The 24,110-nt window shown below is 31.0% G+C and overlaps 1 protein-coding gene across 4 annotated transcripts in view; it reads right to left on the bottom strand.

Moving 5' to 3' along the window:
* Nucleotides 1-21,395, bottom strand: part of Reph (Regulator of eph expression) — a 72,341-nt gene extending 50,946 nt beyond the window's left edge. For 3 of the 4 annotated variants that reach the window (XM_071891517.1, XM_071891515.1, XM_040720116.2), the window contains exons 1-4: nucleotides 21,018-21,389; nucleotides 20,705-20,924; nucleotides 20,118-20,533; nucleotides 19,883-20,043 (exon numbers count right to left, since the gene is read on the bottom strand). The gene's annotated coding sequence lies outside the window, so the exon portion shown is untranslated. Of the gene's footprint in view, nucleotides 1-19,882; nucleotides 20,044-20,117; nucleotides 20,534-20,704; nucleotides 20,925-20,992 lie in introns of all 4 variants that reach the window. The other variant, XM_071891516.1, reaches the window with a different exon arrangement.
* Nucleotides 21,396-24,110: the final 2,715 nt, after the last annotated feature.

Below are 24,110 nucleotides of genomic sequence, written 5' to 3'. Positions count from 1 at the left end.
ATACAATTCTTTCTCTTTTTCAATAAGACTCCTTTAATCTTCAAAGATTGGTTGGACATATGAGTTAGAAGCTCTAAAGAGAGAAAGGATATTCCTAACTCATATATGTACAGTATAGCAGATGAAACTTCAAATACCATAGCATAATAGGACAATAAGGTAATGTAACTCAGTCCCTTCCTTTATATACAACTGTGGATATTCAATAGTACATCTTCAAATTGTATAGTGTACATACATATATGTTGTGTACAAGCTGCAACTTTTCTAAGCAGATTGCACATTGCACAAGTTAAAATGAGTTCATCTTATAACATAGCCCTACATTTTATTACAAAATTGGTCATTTCAATAACTAACCAATAATTGAAGCTATAATTTCATTTTTGATTAATTGTGTGCCTCCGTGCCTGGCGCACGCTCAAGGAGATTATTGAGTTTAAAATGCTACCTAAATCAACTCTTTAAAATGTTGATAAGGCATTCAAGGAGCCTGATGACTCCGGATATGAACCCCTTGGACTATTATGTATGGGAGAGAGAATCCAATAAACGTGTTGATAACACTGTTGACCTCTAGCAGACTTCCATTCTCGAGGATGTCGCCAACATGTACAAGGAGTTTCTGATCAAGGCCTGTGCCAGGTTCAGGGCCAGATTAGAGGCTGTGGTTGAAGCTGGAGGTGGTTGGTTTGAGGGATATATATGTAAGAACAAAATATTACATAATTAATTTTGGGATATAAATTTTACAGATTTAAAATCCACTCCCAATATACTATTAAACTAAAGTTTATCTGTTTATTTGTCGAAATCTAATAATTGCCGAGTACTCCGCTAGTACAAAATAAATGCGTAATTTGAATAGATCAAAATGAAAGGATAGCATCAATTAAATAATAGTTTGTAAATAAAATGACTGATGTACATAATAATTAAATAAAGCATAATGAGATCTAGACATTATAACTTGTAGAATCTACTAATACAAGTTGACAATTGTGCATAAATGATAAATTGTGAACACAACATATTCAATTATGTAGAAACAGAAATAAACATTTATATATGTACATATTTAGGTTTATGTAAACATAATTAACCGTTTGATAAGATATTTCGACTATACTCGACTCATCTAAAGTTGAGCATTCTCTAAAGCCCCTCTGAAAAAAAATCGTTTGAAAACGATATTTCAAACGATCATTCAAGCACAAAACTCGAGCTTGAATGATCAATACTCGAATTTATCTCGTAAAAAAATGGAATTATATCTAACCGAAGAAATATAACTGGTAATGACACCCCTTTTGAGAGACATAACAATGGAAATTTACGTTATAACGTGACCTTAATATATGACGTTATTTCAATAAAACTGATTCCAGTTTTTCACTTTTGAATTGGTTTCCAACTCCCCTGGTGATGAGTGAGAGGGCAGGAAACAAAAGATTGTGTACTTGTGTGCATAAATACTCTTACAAAAATGAAAAAAACAACTTGAAATTACCAATCAATAGGGATTTAGTGTTGTAGAAGGCAGTCCCTGGCTGCCTTCTTAATCAGCCTTTTTCACATAAGTTATCTATTCTCTATTATAGATACAGATTCAGACATAATTTTACTATAGTACCAGTCCAGACAAAAGTAAGACCTAATTATATAAATTTTATCTATCTCTCAAACTGGTTTAGGATTTTTAATCATATTTAACTTTGTTTCCAAGATTATTCATATTTTGAAACGAGAGTTCACCGTCAATATCATTCAGGAGAAACACGACCTCCTTATTTATAGAATATTGTTTTTTGATAAATTTAATAGCTTTATTTATGTTTTACGTCAATTGTCTCTCAAGTACCAATAATATATCAACCGAAACGCAAGCTAGAATGAGTTTTTCTCAAATTTTGTATTTTTCGACGAATTATTGTCAACTTCTATCAACAAATTATTACTAATAACCCTTTGGGTGTGTCACAAATTGCACTTCAATAGTGGCCAAAATTGATCGCTACAATAAAACAATGATACATCATATATTTTTGAAAGGACATATCGGGGCCAATATAAGTCTCTTAAATCAAATAAAGGTTCTCAAATATACCTAAAATTATTTGGTATCTTAATTCATCCGACAAATTTGAGTAGTAAGTCTATAATTGACATAAATATGTCCAAGAAATTTTGGCTGTCTGTATGTATGAAGTAAAAAAATATTTTCTCTTTTCCTCGATGTTTGTTCAAGATTGTTTTTAGGTTGACACATCATATATGTATTTTTAATGATGACCTTATTTTTATGACGTGTAACAATGTACATTAAACTGTCGTTTTTTTAGGTGAATATTTTTATTTTTATAGTGGTTGACCTGTTCTGCTGGGAGACGATCAAATCACAATGTTTAAACCATTTCAAGTGATTTTAATGTGATTTTTGGGTCGAAGTTGGCCATTTTTATACTTTTTATATGTTACGAAATATGACAATATAAGTAAAAACTAATCTTTAGATATACATATTATTATTTTGTTTATGAGTGAAAAATATTGTACACCTTGTCCTTAATAATTTAAAAGGTAAACAACGAGCGCAATTATTTGTGGTTATACTGTTTTATCAAAGAAAACATACAGGGTGTATTAAAATTATTTCCCGATTCATAAACCCGGACTTAATTAAAAACTATGTACTTCATGAGTATAATGTTTTACCACCTTTTCTATTTCAGTACTTTTTTTTTACATACAAATTAACCTTTAGCCTTTATGTTTTAGACCAACCTGAACCTGAAGGCAACTACTGACCTTTTTCTTGTCCATATTGTCCCAAATTTTGCCACAATGTTGATAGGATTTTTCTATGGGTCAACTTGTCCAGAGGTTATTCCGCTTCCAGACTTTTTTTGACGTTGTACACGGTTTTTTGTGTCCTCGCCGGTCTGCGTGACAATGACCTTTTTTGTGGATCTCGCAAGGAGCAAAGCTCCATAGTTGTAAAATATCAAAACATAACAACAACTATCACCTCCCCTCAGAAGTTTTCACATCAGTCGACACACAACTTCGAGATATTAGCATTTAAAGTGATTGGGAAATAGTTTTGATACACCCGGTATGTAACTCTAGTTGTTGAAGTGATAGTTGTTGAACAAAAATGAGGAACATTATAGATATAATTACCTAGAAGAATATCCTTAAAAATAAACTCTATGTGTACGCAATTACTTGATGTTCTTTCATGAGTGTTTTCAAGAGGGGATTACTCAGCTAGTAAATTACCTGGCTCATCCATACATAAAACCAAAAAGTAAAAGGATAATATACGATGATTTTTTAAAAGAACAATTTTAATTTTATCAATGCTGGTTTTAAAATAAGTTGGGCCAATTCAAAGAAAGATAAGCAAGCAATTGACATCGTTCAATTTAGTTTTTAATATTGTTGATATGGGACCAAATGAATATATGAAATTATGAATATATATGTATATATATGGTATATTGGAAAAACACTTATAGATCTTTCTGTTTATACAAAGAAATTACAGATAAAAAAGGGAAACCGTAAATAATTGATCGCATATTAGACCCTTAAATTATTAAGAGTAAGGTGTAGGATATATTTTTTACCCATCTAAATATAAAAAGTATTATTTTTGAATCATAGCATCATATTTGGGACAGTACAAAAAGCCTAAAAATGAAAAAAAAAAAAATCATCAAGAAAACGAGACATTTTTTTTTTTTTGCTTTATATGAAGTACAGCCCAATATTGCATTTGCATATTTGAGTTAATTATAGTCTTACTATTCAAAACTGCCGGATGAGCTCAGATATTCGTTAGTTTTATTTATAGTTTAGAATAGTTAAAGAAAAAACAACTAATTTTTTTCGTATCTTTTTCTTTTCTTATTAGGAAGTGCGCGACCCATGGGAAGCGTGAGAGCTCTTGGATCCAGAAATTGTTTTTGTAAATGCTAACCAACAAAAAAAGAAGCAAATGTTAAAATTGTGATAGAAAAGCAGATCAGGGGCAAATAAAAACCAATGGAAAAGTATGTGAGAAGAGGCAGTTTCATAATAATGACATCATACATTAATGAAACATCATCAGTAATCACGAAAAATTTCCTTGTGATTATCTTTCAAAAATCTTTCAAAAAGTGAGGAGAAATGTCAGTCTCCCCTATTACGACGCCTAGGGAGGAGAGGGGCCTTCTCTCCCAGACTTACTTTTAGAGATTCAGAACATAGATATTATTTATTTTATGATTTCAATGCTTGTTTGAATCTTGCTAAGCTAGTAAAAAAAAAAGGCAATTACTTCCTATGGCTGTGTTACAGAATATAATAATGTTTCTCATTTTCTGGGATATTGTCATTCAACAGGATTCTGGAAGATATTCTTATAATTTAGGGATCCTTTTAGTAAATAAAAGATACATTGCAATTTAAGTATTTTTTTTACACTTAAAGAAGAAGAAAATACTTTTTTATGTTCCTTTATTTAGTTAGATGGAGTTGCACCGATTAAGTATAAATAACATTACAGTATTACATTTACTCCATCTAACCTAGGAATCTTTTTGGTGAAGTCCATATTCATTAAGTATATTTCCTTCCGTTGGAGGAACAGAGTATAGAACCTAAGCATATTGAGTACAAGAGACTGACTTCTCCCGAGCGCATTATCCATTGAACTATGTCGCTCCATAATAGCTCAATTTATAGCTATTCATATATTCTCATATTTATCGTTATCACTAATAGAGGGCGGGTTGTTTTATTTAGGGTCTGTGGGTCCGCTTTTTGGAATTTCGTAACCTGCAACAAAAGACGTAAATGTTGTTATTGTAGAAAAGTGTCATTATTCGAAACATTTTGGTGGTTTTTTAGGCATCCATTATTATTATCGATATATGTATATTCCATCATTTGCTAAGCACAAATCTTAAAAACTTTAAATCGAGTTATTCTTCAATATGCGTTGAACGCTTCATTTAATTAATTATAACCAAACGAATCTGAATTAATTGCAAGATTTCCCGGACAATTGAACGTATTTTGAAAATTCTGCAGTTCAGTTAAAATTTCATTGATGATTGTAAATATTTTTCCCATTATTAACAATTATAGTCAAAATTTTGGTTCCTGGATAACATTGTCTGGTATTTGTAACCTATAACAATAATCAAATGGTTAAAGTTATATTGTTATTGAAGAAAAAAATAATATAGGTTTTACAAATTTAAATTTTGTATTTTCTGTTAGATTTTGTATTAGTTTCATCTTTATGCATTAATAACGAAACAATGCTATTTCAATATTTCCTAACATAATAATAATTATTATTGTTTTAATTTTTTCCTTTCCTCCACCTTTATTCTCTTCCTAGCTATGACACTCAAATATATGAGCTTTTCATATAAGATTAATTAAAAAATGAGGTTTATTTTTCATTGACAAAGATATAGAACGTTTTTGAGAGTTAAGACTTTCAGCTATGAAATGAAATATTATATACTTTCTGAATATATTCTAGTAAAAGCTATGAGCTTCTGAATAAAAAACACCTATTTTCAACTTTAAACAAAGTTAGCAAGTAAACAAGTTATAAACATGATACAAACATTTTAAATATTTTCACATTAGGCTTTAACATATATTGGCATAATGTATCCCTACTTCAACATGAAGTTTTAAATATTAAAAATAACAAAAACTTTATGGCCTATTTCTGAAGGCCATGAGGCTAATGGATAAAAAATAAGAACATATTTGAACTCAAGAACACATGGGGTTAAAAGTCCCGGGCTTTAAGCACAGATGGCATTTTTTAAATTAATCTCATTTTCAGATAGTAGCAACCTTCAAAAAACAGCTGTCAAAATTTCATGATAACCAGTTCTTTAGTTTGTGAGTTATTGTCCTAAGTTATGGCTACAACTTTTGTTATTTCCTAAACAAAGGATTAAAAACAATTTCCTATTTTAATTTTACAATGCTTTTGATGAGGAAAAATACCCTTTCAGCTAAGCAATGTCTTGGAAAGTGTTAAAGGGACTCCATTCTATAAAGGGAATAAGAAAAAAAAAATTAAAAAAAAACCGATCTTGTAGGAAAAAATAAAACAACGGTCTTTTCTTTGTTAAGCACAAGATTTTTCAGCCAATGTGCTATGTTTCTCTTGTAATCTTTTTTCTGTTAAACAGTATTATTTACCATCGTCAATGCCTAATAAATAGTTACTCCTCATAAAAATAAGTAGAGTAATCTTGTCTTTACGACAGAGGGAAGAATAAGGGTTAGTTATTCTCAAAAAAGAAATCAATTATTTGAAGAAATAGAGATTTTTAAAGTGAATAATATTCCCTGGAGCTCCTAATTTACACCTACCTAATTTTCCCCATATTCCATTTTAAAAATTCGATACATTTAACAAAGGCCTTCAGAACGATCTCACCCTACTGAAATTTAAATACAAATATATAATATATGTAAATAGTAATTGGATTACCTTAACAATATTTGCATTTAAACCAAAATAATGACGATATATTTCGAAATAGATAGACTACATCAACATACAAGGAAGAAAGTATTTATAGAAGGATTACTTTGAGTCAAATAATGATTTATGGCCGTTGTACGGGTATTTATTTATATTATAGAAATGACAATCCTCACTGGATTAGTTTAAGAATGTTTACATTCTTCCATAATAGACAGTTGCAACTTTGCCTTTTTCTCTATAATTAGAGAAGCTACAATCATAAAATTTACATCAGAACTGTATAATATAATGCAAATAATTGTGGAAAAAAAACTAAATCCCTTTGGTTAACTTTTCTTCGAGTTATTGGAAAAAACAGTTTTTGAGGGGTCAATGTAGTTTTTTGGGAGGATCATTACTTTTGTAATAATCAGTTTTCCATTGTTTAAGTTTTAAATTTGTATCATATACATGATTAAATTAGGTGTCGAATAAAAGACAAATTTTGTTTTAAATATATATATATAAGATAACTACCCAAGAAATGCTCAGTCTTACTCTCTGTTTTTCATGAGCACACTCACACGTAACTGTTCAATATCAATTCATATGACGAGTTCTCTCCCCATGAATGAAAGAACAACAATAAAAGTTTGAGGTAAAGAATAATATGATGTGATGCCTGATGATTAGTTTAGTCTCTAGAACACTCACTAACAAAAACACAATGCTACATACAAAACGTCTGTCAGAGTTACTTCATTTTTTCATAAAAATGTTCATGTTTTATTCACATCTTAGTATATAATTTAAATGCATATAAATTACGATATATAAAAGAGAGCAATAACAAAAAAAAACCAAAAAAGTAGAAACAGTGCTGCATATTCGAAATTACATGCAAAAGCCTGCACTATTTCATTAATATGACACCATTGTTATTTCTTAGAATAAAATATGTATCTGATATACATCACAGAGAACTATGTACAATACTGTTTTCCATACCTACATACAGATAAACTTTGCTACATTAATAAGAAGATTTGTTATGAGTGAATATAATTGAATTGAAATTCAAAAATCCCACATTGAAGAGAAATTTGCAATTTTCCTCGCATTTTTTTGTACTTAATTATTTTTTTATATATTACCACATCACATCAAACATGTTTTTTAGCCAAAGCAGTGTCTTGAAGAGGTATGGGAGAGTGAGTTTCTCAAATCTACAATACTGCTCAATGATGTATAATATACATCTTATTATAACTTAATCTAATAAAATATATTGAAATATAATCATTCAAATTCATTGAAGGTTCAGTTATTATTTGTTCAAAACCTACTATTTAATCTATTTTATATATTTCTAAATTAAATTCAATATTTATTAACTTGACTACATGGACAGTTGCCACATTTGACGAGTTGCATTTAAATTGAATTTGTGAGAACACTATTGTTATCTTCAAATAGATTCAAACAATAGAAAACATATGTAGCGAGTACGTAGTTGAAATCGGAACACTTATAAAAGAGAGGAATAAGAAAAATGCATAAAAGGAAATGATAATTCCTCCCATTACCTGACAAACGGTGTGCATTGACAAGTCCCTACAAAAAAAAAAAAAAAAAAAAAAAATCAATCGAACACAAAGAGACAAAAGAATCGAGATTGCTGCTCTACTTCGTGCGGAACACACACCAACAAAGGTCCTAAACTTGACTAAGACAAGCAGGTAGACAATTTACAACGTCAAGAAGGTCCTTAATGATGGTATTAGCATCGAGACGAGCTTCAACAAGATGATGCAGCGACACTGGCTGACAACAATATGGTCACCATACTCGTCAGATGCCACCCCTCTCTACTTATCTTTCTGTCTGCATGTCAAAGCAAGGGATTTCTCCCCGAAAGTACCGAATCTCGGGGCTTACGTTGCTGAGCATTGTAACTCTAGGAGGCCTTTTTACATTATTGCCACCAGTCAGAGCTTCCAGCGGCGCATCAAGATCATTATCAAAGTCAATTAAGGCTACATTGTAGATTAGAAATGGAAACATATGTGCCAACATCTGTATAAAGTTAATTTAATGTAGTAGTTTCCTAAATTAAACTTCTTAGAATTCAGATTCAAAATGTCTAGTTTTCCATTACGCACACAGTCGGTATTTTGTGTTAAAATTTAGGTAGTCCAAGTTAAACCAGCTCGGGGTAACTGATCTAAAAGTAGAATGTGTTGCAAATATTATCGGTCTTCCCTACCAGAGAGTAACAATTATAAAAGTTGAACTCAATATGTATAATCTGAGAATATATAAATCTGTTATCGTCAGCTGATAATAGTCTCATGGAAGATATTTCAATCCGTTTATTATACATGGACCGTGTATATAAGTATTTGTATAATATCCATTATAAAATTAAAATTAAAAAAATAAACCTTTTTGAGTGTCACTCAACACATTATGAATATTTATAGTTTAAGTATTGAACTTTCAAAGTATCAGCCTATGTCTATCTACATTACGAATATTATTTTGTAATTATCCTAAAGCGATGGGCAATTCATTTAAAGCTTAATTATAATGTGTGAGTTTGGTGGAGTCGTATTTTAATGGTCTCATATATGGGTTTAGGTGAATATAAATCATAACCATAACATGATTTAAATACACACAACCTATCAGGTGTGTATATAAACTTTCCACTTAATGTAGAAAGAATGAAGAGGCTCACCAATTTTCATAGATGAAAATAATGTTATTCCCTGTATGAAAAAATAAAAGAAAAAAAAAAATAACGTTGTTACCCTGACAATTTCAAGTTCTTTTGGGAAGGTAGTAGCTTAGCAATAATGACGTCTCATCAAATTAGCTACGATCAGTTATGAGATGAAGGAAATAAAGACAAACCCCACTCCGTATCTAGTAACATATATGCAGGGAAGACTCTGATGTCGATTCTCAATTCTACTCCAAGTGTGCAACAAGGACTTAAACATACAGGTGTGCACGTCTAAAACTGAACTCTCCTTTAAATTTTACGCCATGCACATATTCGTGATTTTATTTAGTTGAAACTGGTTTATACTTCGAGGGAAGGGGGTCTTGACTAGTTATAAACAAAACTCCAGCAAAATCTAAATAGCAACAGTGAAACAACAGCCGATAATATGGAGAGACGTCGAGTCGAAATTTTGGAACTTTCCGCGCGGGGAAAAACGCCCACTGAAATTGCACAGGTTCTGAACAGCAGCTGCACTACCGTTTACAGCGTGGTAGCCAAAGGGACTCCTGAGGTGACCCCAAGATCTAAGTCAAGGCCTCAAAATGGTTGCTGCCGTGAAAAAGTATGTCGAGGACAAGAGAGGTCACCGTCAGCGGCCTCTCCAGGGAGTTCAACGTCAGCAGAAGGACCATGGACCAGCTAGTTAAGAAAGATCTTGGCCTTAAGGTCTACAAGAGAACCCCTCGTCAAGCTCTCAAGCCTGTAGACAAGGAAAAACGCCTCAAATTTAAAGGTGTGTTCCGTTTTAGACGCGCACACCTGTATAAATCTACAAAAAATCTTCACTGTTACTCTACGTGTTTCAATCACTAGTAATTACATTATACTTATAAGTTATATATTATCTCTTCAAGAATATAAGAACAATGATAACAACTTTGTTGAAAATATATACGAGTACATTCATATAGCAACTACAAAAAGCCAAACCTTCTTCCATAATAATAATATTTTTATCTATACATATATTAGTATAAACTCAAGTAGCACTTTTTTCTTTATAGGGTGAGGACCTATTATATAGCTGTAGGCCCGTGACGTTATATCACCATTGACTAAAAATTGTCAAATTTTAAATATCTTCGCTACAAGACAGAGTTTGTTGTCGAAATTATATTTATTTTCGCCACAATTAGAGATAGATGATTGTTGTCAAAAAGAAAAAAAAAGAAAAATGTATTTCCATAAAAAAATGGTGCCACGGAGAAGATGCATCTATCAACAAAATAGAAAGATTGAAAACCTTTTTTATAAAAAGGATAAAAAAAATATGACTTTAAATAAACCATCCTGTCAAAAATTGGAGAAAAGTAACGTAACACCTATCCCCTCCCCAAAGAAAAATCTTTGTCGGGTTCTGTATCGAGGTGGTGTATAAAATATTTTTGAACTATTACTATACCCCCGCGTTTCCAAAGGCTAGAGTTGTAGAAAATATGACGTAAAAGACTCACATGGGAACATTTTATTCTCCATAGGTGTTATCATTATTATTTCATTCTTTAGGAGATACCATCTTAGTATAAAGAGTGTGTGTGATCATGAATAAGGATTCGAGAGTGGGTTTTATTTCATTTGTTCTCACGGTTGATTGGAGCTAATTAATGTAGTGCTATTACTACTATGCTGTTCTACTCTCAAACATTCTTCAAATTGTCAGTTACCCCCTGTTACTTTTTTGAGTACGAGTCTTCATACTTCGAGTGAGTAAAGTCCAACCATTATTCCATAAAAAATCACTTGAGTGTTATAGCTAGTGATAAAAATCGAGTGTATCTTTTAGTTTGCCCGTGTTTTGGAGTTGAAAAACTGGAGAATGAATTTTCTTTTCCAAATCTGTTTTATTATTTAACTCCTGAGGAGTCATCTTCTTTTTCTACTTCATTCAACTACATTTAAAATCTGATTGAACATTCGTGTCTGCTCATAAAAGAAGGACACTAACCTTGAGGATTTGTTGGGAAGTTATAATTGTAAGTCTTTAGAATACAGTACAATCGAGGATCGACATCGGAGTAATTCTTGCAAATGTCCTTGTCTATTTCCTTCTCCGCCTCTTTCCTTGTCACAGCTGATTATAACTAATCTCCTGCAAACATTCCTCCAATTGTCAGGATTACCATGTTGATTTTCGGTTTCTTTTTTTAGCATGCCTAAAATGCTCTCGATTAGTATCACTAGTTATAGTTCAAAGTAGATAAAATATTAAGTGAACGACGTAGTTCAATCTACAACGCACTCCATATAAGTTATTATCTTTAACTCAATGTGCGAAGCTTTGCGTCTCCGTTTTTCCTAGAGAAGGATATAAACTTTATATATATGGACTTCAAAGATAGTTTCTAGGTCAAATTGAAAAATTGTAAAACTATATAATGTTTACTTATACTTAATCGGTGCAAATCCATCTGACCAATTATAGGAACATTAATCTGTGTAATGATACAATAAATTGTTAATTTCGATTGCAATCAAGTTAGATAAAATACAAAAGGGGATAGATAATCTTTTGCCTTAGTGATACATATTAACAAAATAATATTTTGCTCACATATTTCCTCAATTTTAAAACAATGAGGAAGAATTTTTTGGCATTTGAACAAGTTGAAAAATCTAATTGACTAGAATTGTATAAAATTTGATCTGCCGATATCAAAAATACAAAAACTCGAAAATTAATATGGCAATCCTGACGATTTGAAGAATATTTGGTAGGAGAGCAGCTTATTTATCATGAAATTATATTAGATGAGCTGGAAGCAGTCGTGAGAGGAAGTAAATAAATACAAATCAAACACTCAACATATAAGCTGGAATTACTCCTATAATCCTCAATTCTTCTCTGAGTCAAACAAGGACTTACAGTAAAATTTCCCAAAAATCGATAGTGTTACAATTCGTCTATCACAAACTAGTGATTATTTTATACTTAAAGGTTCTCTTTTCAAGAATAGAACAATAGTAACGATGTGTTTTTTCTTGTTGAACTGATCAAGACCGTTTTCTGTGAGGACAAATTTTACTACGAGAACGGTCTTGACTGAATTAATTCGATCTTATAAAAGTTATGACGGCCTCAGACAGAAACATAGCTTTTATGATGCCATCGATATATTGTGACGTCATTTTTATGAAACTGACATTGACCACATCATTTTTAAATGTTTCTGGTATCCCTAGCTAAATGACTATATCCTTCAATTGGAAAGATGCTCCTGTCAGAGTATGAAACAATTACCTCTTGTTACACTATTAACTCTTTGTTAATAATACTATACATAAAAAATTAGCTTACATACGATGAGCTTAAGCTTAGACCTGAGCCATATTAAAATTCGTCAAGGATGCCTAGGATTTGATTGATATATTTAAGGATGATTGATGGCATGACTTTGATATATCAAAACACGAGTACCCATCATCGTTAAATAATTTTAATATATTTTATTGACTATTGGAAAACTTGGCATAGGAAAAATAACGTCAGCAAATTCTGAGGAATGAGTTTGCAAATGGTTTATTAAAAGAGAAACGACTGTGTTCCTTGTAGAATTGGCTGGAATCTGTTAGTAGATAAATTATCTCGTTTCTAAATCTTTATAGTGAGTATACTCGTATATATATATATATTAATAAATAATGGTGTTGGGGTTCATTCTGAAAATCCAGGACCAGTCTACTATAGTTTTTTACAGACCGAACTATATCGGGTGCAAGTTCGAATGAGACCGGTCTTATAGTAAATTTCGGTATACACGAAAAAAATGGTCTAAAAATAAAAGGACATTTCGGTCCAAGGTTTTAAACTAGCCAGACTAGCTTTTTTGAAATAAAAAAAGATCCAATGTATTTTTCTTTCAGCTGTTTTCGTCAACCGACTCTTGCATGATCTAAGACAGCTGATTCTACTTATTATGACCTCAAAAGGGGCATTACTTAATATTTTGATTTTTATATTAAAAAAATATAAATTGAGTGTTTACTCTATATAATATGCATAGAGAAATATATATTCATTTTTCTATAATCTTATATTAATAGAGCAAAGTTTGTCCGTTTATTTGTTAGTTAGATTGTATGAAAAGAACCCATTTTTAACAAGAAACGTTTGTAGCTATATCTCTGGTCCTCATATTAAAAAAGAAAAGGGGATTACATATATAATTGGTTGTAAATAAGAAGCATTTTTTATATTGCAAATTTAGTTGTGATGGTAAGCTGAACAATATTTTTTTTATTGTTTTATTTTCTCACGCTGAAATTATTATTTTTTCATTCTTGAGTAAGAACATCTATGTAAAAGGTAATACGTGTGATTGTGCTCATAAAAAATGTAAAGTAATGCTTAAGATTTTTTGGGGAGTTATCTTTTATTTTAATAAAGCAGCGTTTGTCTGGACGTCGACGCCTAATAATTCGGAGTAATACCGGGTACTACCGGTCGTTATATCTAGATAATCAAACAATCTATAATAATTAATACTTGTAAAGACATGAAAAACAAGCCAATTATATTTGTATTGATTAAAATAATATTTCGACAAAAAGAAGAGAAAAAAAAATAAACGAACGAAAACTAACACAATTAAACCGTACAAAAAGTGAAATACAACTTAAACCATAAACTGAAATAATATATTCTTTTAGTGAGTGGAGGTGCGAGTGGATAAAAAAGCTCAGTTTAATATTTCGGTCGAGATCGGTCTTGAACCAAGCCTCAACACTAACAAATAGATGAACAAAATATGCATTATTTTCCAACACCAATACGAGTATAAAAGGGAATAGACACAACCCGAACGAAAAACGTGCAGTCACGAAAAAAAAAAAAAGAATTTTCCTATCAGTTCTTTCAAGTCAATGAACTACATATGTGGGGCGTCAACATAAATAAAAATATTCAACAAAATCAAGAAAAGGAGAAAATTCAGATATATTTTTTTCACTCTGTAAATACAGCCCAATATTCCATAGACATATTTGAGCCAATTATAGACTTTGTATTACAATTTTTGGGATTTGTTATCAGGATATCCAAGATTTTTAGGTATAGTTTAGAATCATTATTTGGTTTAAGATAATTAAATTGAACCTTTCAAATAAAATATGTCAACTTCTCATTTTTCTATTGGGACAATCAATTTATGTTACTACTTTAAGTGCAATTTATAGCACACTTGTTTTTGTTTTGACATACCACGTATGTAATATTATTTAGAAGTTTGATCAGTCATTATGAAAGGGGGTTGGGGGAATACAAATAAATACATAGATAAGTGAAACATGGATTTGTATATATATATATTACTCGGCATTACCTCACAAACACAAAAATATACAATGTAGTATTTTGTTGTCAGCCGTCCATGTTCCTGCTTCTTTTCTCATACTCAGTGTTCTCAACGTAGATTGATTGAATTAGCAATTATCCAGCTATGAATAATTCCCAACAACTAATGAATAATAATTCCATAGTTGGGAAGAATTATCTAACTGTTTTTGGCCTTTTTTTCTGTTTCTTTTCGGGAAAAGGTTTCATGATATAATAAAGGTATCAATTTGATAATTAGAGATGAGTTTTATGTAAGTATACGATGCACAACCCGTGGGCTGGCCATGTATCATGGCATATTAAAGGGAGGCTTGGTGCTTAGAAACAAGGCGCAGTTTAAACTGCTTGAGGGGCAAACAATTCACCTGTACAACCTGTGGGCCAAGGATATTGAATGATATCTTGAACCTCACAAGAGTACCCAAAGTATGGTTAGTTGGCTTAAAAAGTAAACAAAATTGGGAAGCGAGTCCTGGCCTCAAGAAAACGTCAAGAGCAAGGAGAAGGCCTGATCGGTTCGAGAGCTTTGTGACTAATAAGAGTGATATGGATATCATGGGGGAATGTGTTTCCGACAGTGAGAGCTCCCATGGGAATGTTGCATAGAGAGGAGTGAAGGGAGGGGGCGCAGCGTGCCTTAGTTTAATATATATTATATGCAGTTGAATAAATAACGTCTGTGTATTATTTATGACCAGAAGTAAGAAGCTACAGTAATGCAATTACAATCCTATTGCTTATAATGATGTTGCTATTATGATAGTACCCACAACCATTTTGTCTCATAATGATAAAATACACGACGATTTTACTACCCACCGATATTATCCAACGACCAAGTGATGGACTCACTGCATATCTAGAACTAAATATCATAGTATCTTAAAAGTTAAAGGGTTTTCAAAACGCAAGTGTTCACAAAATTATATAATTAATTATTTAAACTTATGAATTTGTCCTTCAGAAATAGGGTATCAACTTCAGTTCGTACTTGTACAATATCATTATGTCGTAAGTTTCATTCAAATAATTAATTAATATAAAATATTATCCCTCGATTGATCATTCAATACCTGGTTAATTAATTCACCAAGTCGGTAAAGTCGAGTGTATTTGCACTGGAAGTGGAATGGATTTGGAATTACATAATTCAAATAGTTTGATTTAAAGCCAGGATTACAAAATATCCTTTTCAAACTATAAATTATGAATTAATGAAATTGTTTATGTTAATTTATTATCTTAAGGACAGGGAATTTAAATTTAATTTCTAGAATACAATTTGTATAGTTTCTTAAAATTAGATTTATAATATTTAGAGATCCCGGCTCCGAATCCACCTATTTGAAAATAGTGAGACTTCAAATCCTACATAATTATATATAAACCAAATCCGCTTGAATCCGTGTGTAAATCAGGGCTGCGGAGCCGGTAAATAAAATGTGAGACTTAGATTATAAATAAGTTTTATTAACATAAATTATAATCCTTTTTGTAGTTAGAGTTGGACCAAATATTCCAACTCCTAACTCCGACTCCACCAAAAAAGGCACCGACTCCAACTCCGCATCCCTGGTGTAAATACAAGGGACTATGCTCACTCGTCCGCCATGCTTATTACTTCATGACCATAGAAGTTGAAGTACATAATTAGTTAAGTTCACATTATTTATATCCTTTTAAGCTCCTAAATGGGGATATAGTAAAATCTATACCGTCAGAATGACGTTTTCAATTGGTTCAATTTTGTAAAAAACCACACGAACTGATGTTGATACTTTATTTTCTAACGGCAAATTCATCAGTTTAAATAATTAATTGAAGAGAATTTACTTTTAGAAACTCTTTAATATATATCTACTTTGATTTTGAATTGTATAAATTCAGTCAATAACAACTTTTTGTTGTTTCAAATTACCGTAACATGAAAGAGTTGTTTAAAATACGACGTGATCTTGATATAAAATTACAACTAAAACAAAAAGTATAGCCAAGGACTAGAGTGGACCTTGATTATAACATTCAAATTGCAGTAGTAATAAATAGGTATAATAACAAGGGCGTCCACAGGATTATATTTTTGCAGGGGGTTGGTTTTTAATTTTAAATCCAAAAATTCAAATGTAAAATTTTTTGAATAAAAATTTTAGATATTAAATTTTTCGGAGAAACATTTCAAAAATCCATAACTATTTAAAAAAATTTACATGTTTTGGAAAACAAATAAATTAAATTAAATTTCAAAAGCAAAACTGTCTGAATAAAAATTTAAAATATTAAATTCTGTGGGAAATAATTTCAAAAATTCATAGATATTCACAGGCAATAAAAACTTTTGAAAAAAAAATTCAAATGTTAAATTATCTATTAAGTATCACGAATTCCTTTTTTTTTGGGGGGGGGGCTACAGTCCCTTCAGCCCCCCCCCTGCGTACGCCCCTGGTTAATAACATTGAGAGCCAAATCAAGGAGTTTTTTTCTTGATATATGAATAATTGTAGATTTGTAATGTGAAAAAAAGTTAATTTTTTTTTCATTAATTGAAATTCAGGGCAGGGAATTTTTTTGATAAAAGTTTTGATAGAAGTATACGATAATTTCATAAAAGATACCTATGGAGTGATTGATATATAAAATACTATAATTCTCATTGTTTTGGTCGGCTAACTTTCGGCTTCAAAAAAAAAAAGATCTTGCTTTTGCACAGTGTAAGCACAGAATGTACTTTATTTTTATATGAGGAAAGCAACTTAGCTGTCATGACGTTCCATTAAATCAACTACTATCAGCTGGGACTAAGCAGAAAAAAAAAAACATGGATATAGGAAAGAATTACTATGATGTCGATCCTCAATTCTACTCTGATTCCAACAGGAACTTAGAAGTATAACTCTGCAACAAATGCTCAAGGGCATTCTCCATCTTTTATGAACACACACAAATGTTCTATCCTGTTTTGTTAATAATAGAAAGGAAAGTTAACTCCTCAAGAATTAAATTATAATGGTTAAGCTTAAGAAATGGAAAGACAGTCTTTAGTTTGCCAACTCCAAAAAAACAGGTGAGCTTAAAAATGATTACGATTAGCATCAATGCTCATAATATTGTAAAAATCTCACTAGTCTTGCAACTCCACATATGTTTAAAATAATTATTGAACGAAGGAAAACACTTGTAACTATTGGAGTCTTACAGGGGGGGATCACCTTTTGAAGAAGCTACTGTTGAAGCAAGCAAAAGATAAGCCCCTTTCTTCTATAATAATTCATTCAAACAAGGAACTTATTTTTATAAAGAGCCTAGAAAATAATTGCCTACAATGACGTGGCTCCTAAAGTAGAAAAATACGATCTTCAGTTTAGAAGAAATTAGATAGTCATTTAGAAAACAAATCTTTGTGTACCAAGTCCTAAATCAGTAATAGCTAAATAACAAAAAACTTATTAGCCGCATTTGCCGATTATGGATTAGTCAGTGGATCCTTATTGATTTTAAAAACAACCTATACGCTATATATGTAGCGATTAGCTACACCGGTAAATATGACCGGTTCTCCCCTAAGGACTTTATCGTTGAATAATAATGTATTTAGATTTTACTAGAATAAAGTTAGTATGTTTGATGAGTCTAAGTGAGTAAGACCTCTTATTGAAACAGCCAAACTGGTGAACCCGACGTGATGGCTAAAAGCGGCCGAGTTGCAGAAGTCCTTCAAGTGGCAGAAAAGTTAAAACTACCCCTTTTGGCCGGACAAACCGTAACTGACATCGGCGACAATAAACTCCCAATGTACCTCTCCTATAGAGTCGAGCCTAGCACAGAGATTTCTCACTCCGCACGTTTCTACTGGAGCGCCATTGGCCGCAATGAGTTGAGGGAACACTACTTTATTAGGATTTGAAGCAAATGATGTTGGAAGTATAGATCACTTTGATTCCATATCAATGAGAAATTTGATTCCGTTACTTGTCACAAAGAGGAGTTAGCTGGGAAAATTTAACGCCGGGACGATTTCCCGACGCCATATTAATTTTTTTGAACCAGGAGTCTGGGTCACTTATGTGGGATCTCACACTTTAATGCATTCTTTCCCCACTTTCATGATCGAAACATTCTTCTTTTTTGTCGGTTCCTCGATGCATGGGCTTCTGGTTATCCTTGATCATATTTAACACACTGGAGGTCTCCATCATAGTTGAATTGAATTTTACAATCCTTATAAATTCGTCTAAGCCCACATCCGCGAACTGTACTGACAGTCCACTCCTTTGGGTATCTGGAAGAATCCTCACGAGAATCTATGTAGTTAATGTCTTCTTGTTTGGTCAAATTTAATTTTGTCTACGAATAATTTAGTCTCGTTTTTATTACGCCAAAAAAAAAAAACCAGAACTGTTTAGACATGCCCATTAAATTTTTTGTTTCGTTTCGTCACGTAGTCATCATATAAAAATAATAAGTTGACGAATACATTTCGTCTAGTCATGGCTGGCGAAACTAATACTACCAATTAGAAGAAATACGATAAAAGGAACTTAAAGTTAGGTATTATTTTAGAGATTTTACAGAGAATGGCTTAGTTTAAGTAAAATGTGATCAAAATATGCCAATAAATTTATATTTTTTGCAAGACGATGACAAAATAAAAAAATAATTTTTAATGTTTTGTCTTACTAAAGAATAACGATTCTCTTCTTCACGAAATAGAGTCGAGACAATTGAATAATTATTGACAACCATGAATTGGATCATAATTTAACGGAAGCCATCTTAAAAGGGCCATAATTGGTATTTTTAATACATCAAATGGACAAATTTGCAAAAAATCTTGATGAAACTTCATCATATGACAATAAAGAATAAAGATATTGAATACTACATTGATATTTGAATTAAATAAAAATAATATGTTCTGAAAATAGCAAGATTTGCACGATTTTTTTTAAATATATAGACTTGAGATGACAAAAGCAGCATAATTAGAGAAAAAATCTTAATCTTTTCATTGTAAATGCAAATTTATTGACTACAATATGGAAATAAGATAGTATGCCTGATAGTCTTAAAACAAAACAAAAATATTCTTAAGCTTGCTATGTAAATACAAATTTACATTTGTCAAATAAATGAAAAATAAAATTTTGACAACTCCAATTTAAAAAAAATCTTGAGACATTATCTCAACTATGAAAGATACACTTCAGGTTTCTGAAGTTATATTCAAAGGTGTGGTTATGAATGAAAATAAGACTGAAGTTCCTACCTTGATCGAATCGTCATTAATAAAATTCTTTACTTCTTTCAAATACTCAAAATCAACCAATCTCCTAGGTCTAGTGATATTAAAAGAGGATCTTCGACGACACTTTATGGCAATTAGATAAAAACCTTTGACTCAGTTTGTAAATCGACATCGTATTACGACTATTCATACATGAACATGTTGGATAGAATAAACATATGAAATGAAGTAGTCGTCCCACGAATATTGCACTTACTCAGAGATACTCCGTACATGTACAGTTAAATTTCATCTGGGCAAAAAGGATAATCTCGAAAAGTAGATTATTTACTTCAAACTCCTCATGGGGTTTGGGCTAAAAATAGTAGCATCATTCTAGATAGTATTCAACTTCAACATGTCCTTAAGACTTCGTAGTAACAATGAATTTGTGGCTTTATTCTTAAGGAAAAATTTCACTGGATTGTCCAAACACTTTTTTTGAGAACAGAGCCTTCATGTTGGTATGTTATGTAGAATAAAAAATATTCAATTAGATATCTATTAGTAGTCATAATATGTGTTCTCTTAGTTTTCAAATGATATCCCAAAAAACAGATCCTTAAGATATTTACGGAGAAATCGTCACTTTTTGGAGAGTAATCGTAGACTATGTTCTCTTTTCTGTAAATCCTGAAAGTAAATGGTGCCATTTTAGTTTTATTAAATAAATAAATAATTAAATATATCTTCATTTGATGGAAAAATAATTGTATTAATTAGTTGTATTACTTCACTCATTAATTATGGATTAAAAAAAAAGACTCGATAAGAAGAATTTTCAAAGTTCTGTCTATAACATACCTACTTCATGAGTCATCCCGAACTCTTTACGACATCTTACAGCTTTGATCACTATTTATTTAGAAATATGACATATTCCAAGAAGTCGATAATCGGTGCCGTTCTTTCTTTACTAGGATACAATCACATCAACCCACGAGATGAATTAGTCTTAATGTACAGTTTGAGACCTATAGATTAAGTTCTGAATGATGTTGATAGTAATAACTCGTGTACGTTCCTGTAAAAGAGATTAATAAGAAAAATCGTAATTCAGTCATGGGACTATGCAAAAGATTCCCCAATAACTTTTTATTTTGCCTTGATTGCTTACTACTTCTATCTTAAATACAGATAACCTTTCAAGACAGCATTGTGGGAGACTCTCTGGAACGAATTGAATGGCAAACTCATCCCTCTTAATCAACAAATCCATAGGAAACAAAGAAGACAGCTTATGCACCTTAGCCATTGAGAGCTCCAAATAAGTGTTCCGGTGAAGCTGAATACGGAGCGTATCAGAAATGTATTAATCGTCCCTAAATAAGGATTAAAGAGTTAGTCTTAACCTCACGCTTGCCTCCATATCATTTCAAGATTGGAAGTTATTAGTAGAGCGCTGCGCAGGAGCGTCTCTTGGTGTAGTTGAACGAGGACGAGAGTGGATGCAGCGAAGGTGTTCCAGAGTGTAAGGATAGATTTTTATAAGATTAACCGGATCTGAAAACATGAAACACGATTCGCTCACTATCGACGTCATTATTCATTAATTAGGGCTTATATTCCTTTCTTCTCACCTACTATTTTAATTTTTGAACTGAAACAAATTGACAAATTTATAAGAAAATTAACATTAGGATTCCTAGTCTAGGAACAATAACGGATTACTGATTTAAACACTTTTTTTTGACCAATAAAATGTCTATTCTTTTCATGTCTTTTCATCCCTTAAAACCACCTATAACTCCTTAAAATCATCAAATAGTGTGTAATCTTCAAAATTGGTACTGTTTATATTACGATTTATTTCAGATTCCTGATTAAAGAATTATTTTGCATAGCAAGTAATGTCATTTTTCCCAATATAACGTTGCATATACCTCTTTGATAGAAAATAAACCGTTACATTCTTATATCGAATTGAATTTTCATTCGATTCTCAAATTAATTTTTTTATTATTTTGGTACAGAGGTCCACAAAAATAGAAAGAAAAAATCAATTTAGGGGGAAAAATTTTAAAACTTTTGATAGTTTGATTATTCTTTTGAGATAATTATTTTAAAAAAAAAAAGCTTAATTTAGAAGAATAAACAATTTTAAACTAGTTTTAAAAAAAATCCGCTAAATTGAAATTTTTTTTCCAATGACGTCTAACCTTTTAGTCTGTCAAAAACAATCACACAATGCAAACGTTGTGGCTATGAGTTTTACTTATGTCTGGAGTGAATCAAGGGCACTTAACCTCATGTAGGGGGATCTGTATTTTTTATGGGTAAAAATCAAATAGCAAAACCTAATTGACTTTGCACAATATTACTCCATTTTTATTTCAATAGCAGCAGAAAATGCATGTCGAGTCACGTGCTACAAATAATATGTCTTCCACGGAGGTAACATTTTTGTGCTGAAAATTAGAATGTTTTTGATTTTAAAAAAAACCTTGTGTAGAGTAAATGTTTCAATCTGGGAGTGGTATATATTACTTTTAACATTTTTCTACTACTTAATTACAAAAAAATACCAAAAATAAAGTTAAGATTGAACATTTTATCAGTTAAACTTAGGAGTCATCTTTGTGGTGAAGGATGTACATACAATACATATAACGTAAATCTTTAGTAGATCAGAAAATTAAGAAAGAAAGAGAAGATAAAAGGGTTGAATGATTATTACTTGATTAATAATATTAATATTATATTAGACATATATATATTATTTGCTATGTGTTTTTGAAGGGCTGGATCTAAGATATTCATCAATATAAGTATTTTTTAATATTTTATTTTAAATTCTGAAATGTACACATCACAGTATTTTGTATATTTTTTGAATATATGATAAACCAAAAATACATTTTAAAAACTAAATAATAATACTGCAATTATTTATTGCATATCTCTCTCGGAAATTTTATGATTTTTTATAAGGGCAACTCCATATTTTAATATATTACAAGATTTTATTAAGTGTTTCAAAAATAGTTTGTTGTGTTTATATTTAAAATAATAGTAATTCAATTTCTAGGATGTACTTATTAAAATTTAATTTTCTATTCAAGCATTTCAATGATTATTACATACAAAAATATATATGTGTATTAGAAGAAAATAGCAAAATAATAATGTAAGAAGCAAGGTTAATAATTTTTATTAGCCTCAACAAGATAAGCAAATGTGAAACCATTAAACTAGGTAAATCTTAGTGTGAATGTGATGGGGTAATTATAAATTAAGTCTTCATATTTATCACAGATGTAATGTATTTTTTCAACTACACTACTAATTATGCTATTATTATATAAAGCAAATTAATAATAATTTTTTGTGATGAAAGGAAAATGGCACTCTCTAATATAATACTAATATTATTAATCAGCATTCAATCCTTTGATCCTCCTCTCTCTCTCTCTAGATCTCTATTAAGATGTACGTTATTTAAATAATATACAAGCAATATAAGTAAGAATTCATTGCTTATATATATTGTACATCCTTTGCCAAAAAGATGACTCCTAAATTTAACGGATAAAATGTTCGATCTAAACTTTACTTTATATAATATTGTTGTAATTGTCGTGTGGAAGAATGTTAAAGGTAATGTAATATGTAACGAATATTCTTTAGGACCCAAAGTATCACTATCTAAACTCAACAAATAAATGACGAAGGGGATTGGCATGAAGCATACAAATGTACCATTGTTATGACCTTTTTAAATAGTTCAATAAATATTGAATCACACCACCTTTCCAAATGGTGTTAGTTGCAGTTCCTTCACATCCAACGGAAATCATACCATCTAAATTCCAACCTTGTCCCTCTAATAATTTCGTGATTGAAGTAAAAAGGGCCCTACTTGCAACACGAATTGTCGCTGTGTATCCCAAATAAAATGATGCAGGTTCTTGTGAAACTGAGATGTGATCTTCTATAACTTCTTTGCAATGGTAACAGTCCCCTATTTTTCTATTTATCTGAGTTTTGTCTTTTCGTCCATCAAAGTAAATACTTCTAATGACAACTCCTTTAAAAAGATTTTGAAGCCTCTGCACGAGCTACGAGATACAGCTCTGTGAATCTTGTTTTTGAAAAAAGTCTGAAAATTTAAGAATATTGTTATGTTATTATTTCTGAAGAGGTCTCCAATGGAGAAGAAATGTTACTGATCCTCTTAACATCTATTTTTTATTGTGTTGGTTGAGTCAAG

Source organism: Lepeophtheirus salmonis, chromosome 10, assembly GCF_016086655.4.
Source record: "Lepeophtheirus salmonis chromosome 10, UVic_Lsal_1.4, whole genome shotgun sequence".
NCBI classification, from domain to species: domain Eukaryota; kingdom Metazoa; phylum Arthropoda; class Copepoda; order Siphonostomatoida; family Caligidae; genus Lepeophtheirus; species Lepeophtheirus salmonis.
The sequence above is the reverse complement of the archived record's forward strand: the minus strand, read 5'-3'. Positions and strand labels throughout refer to the sequence as shown.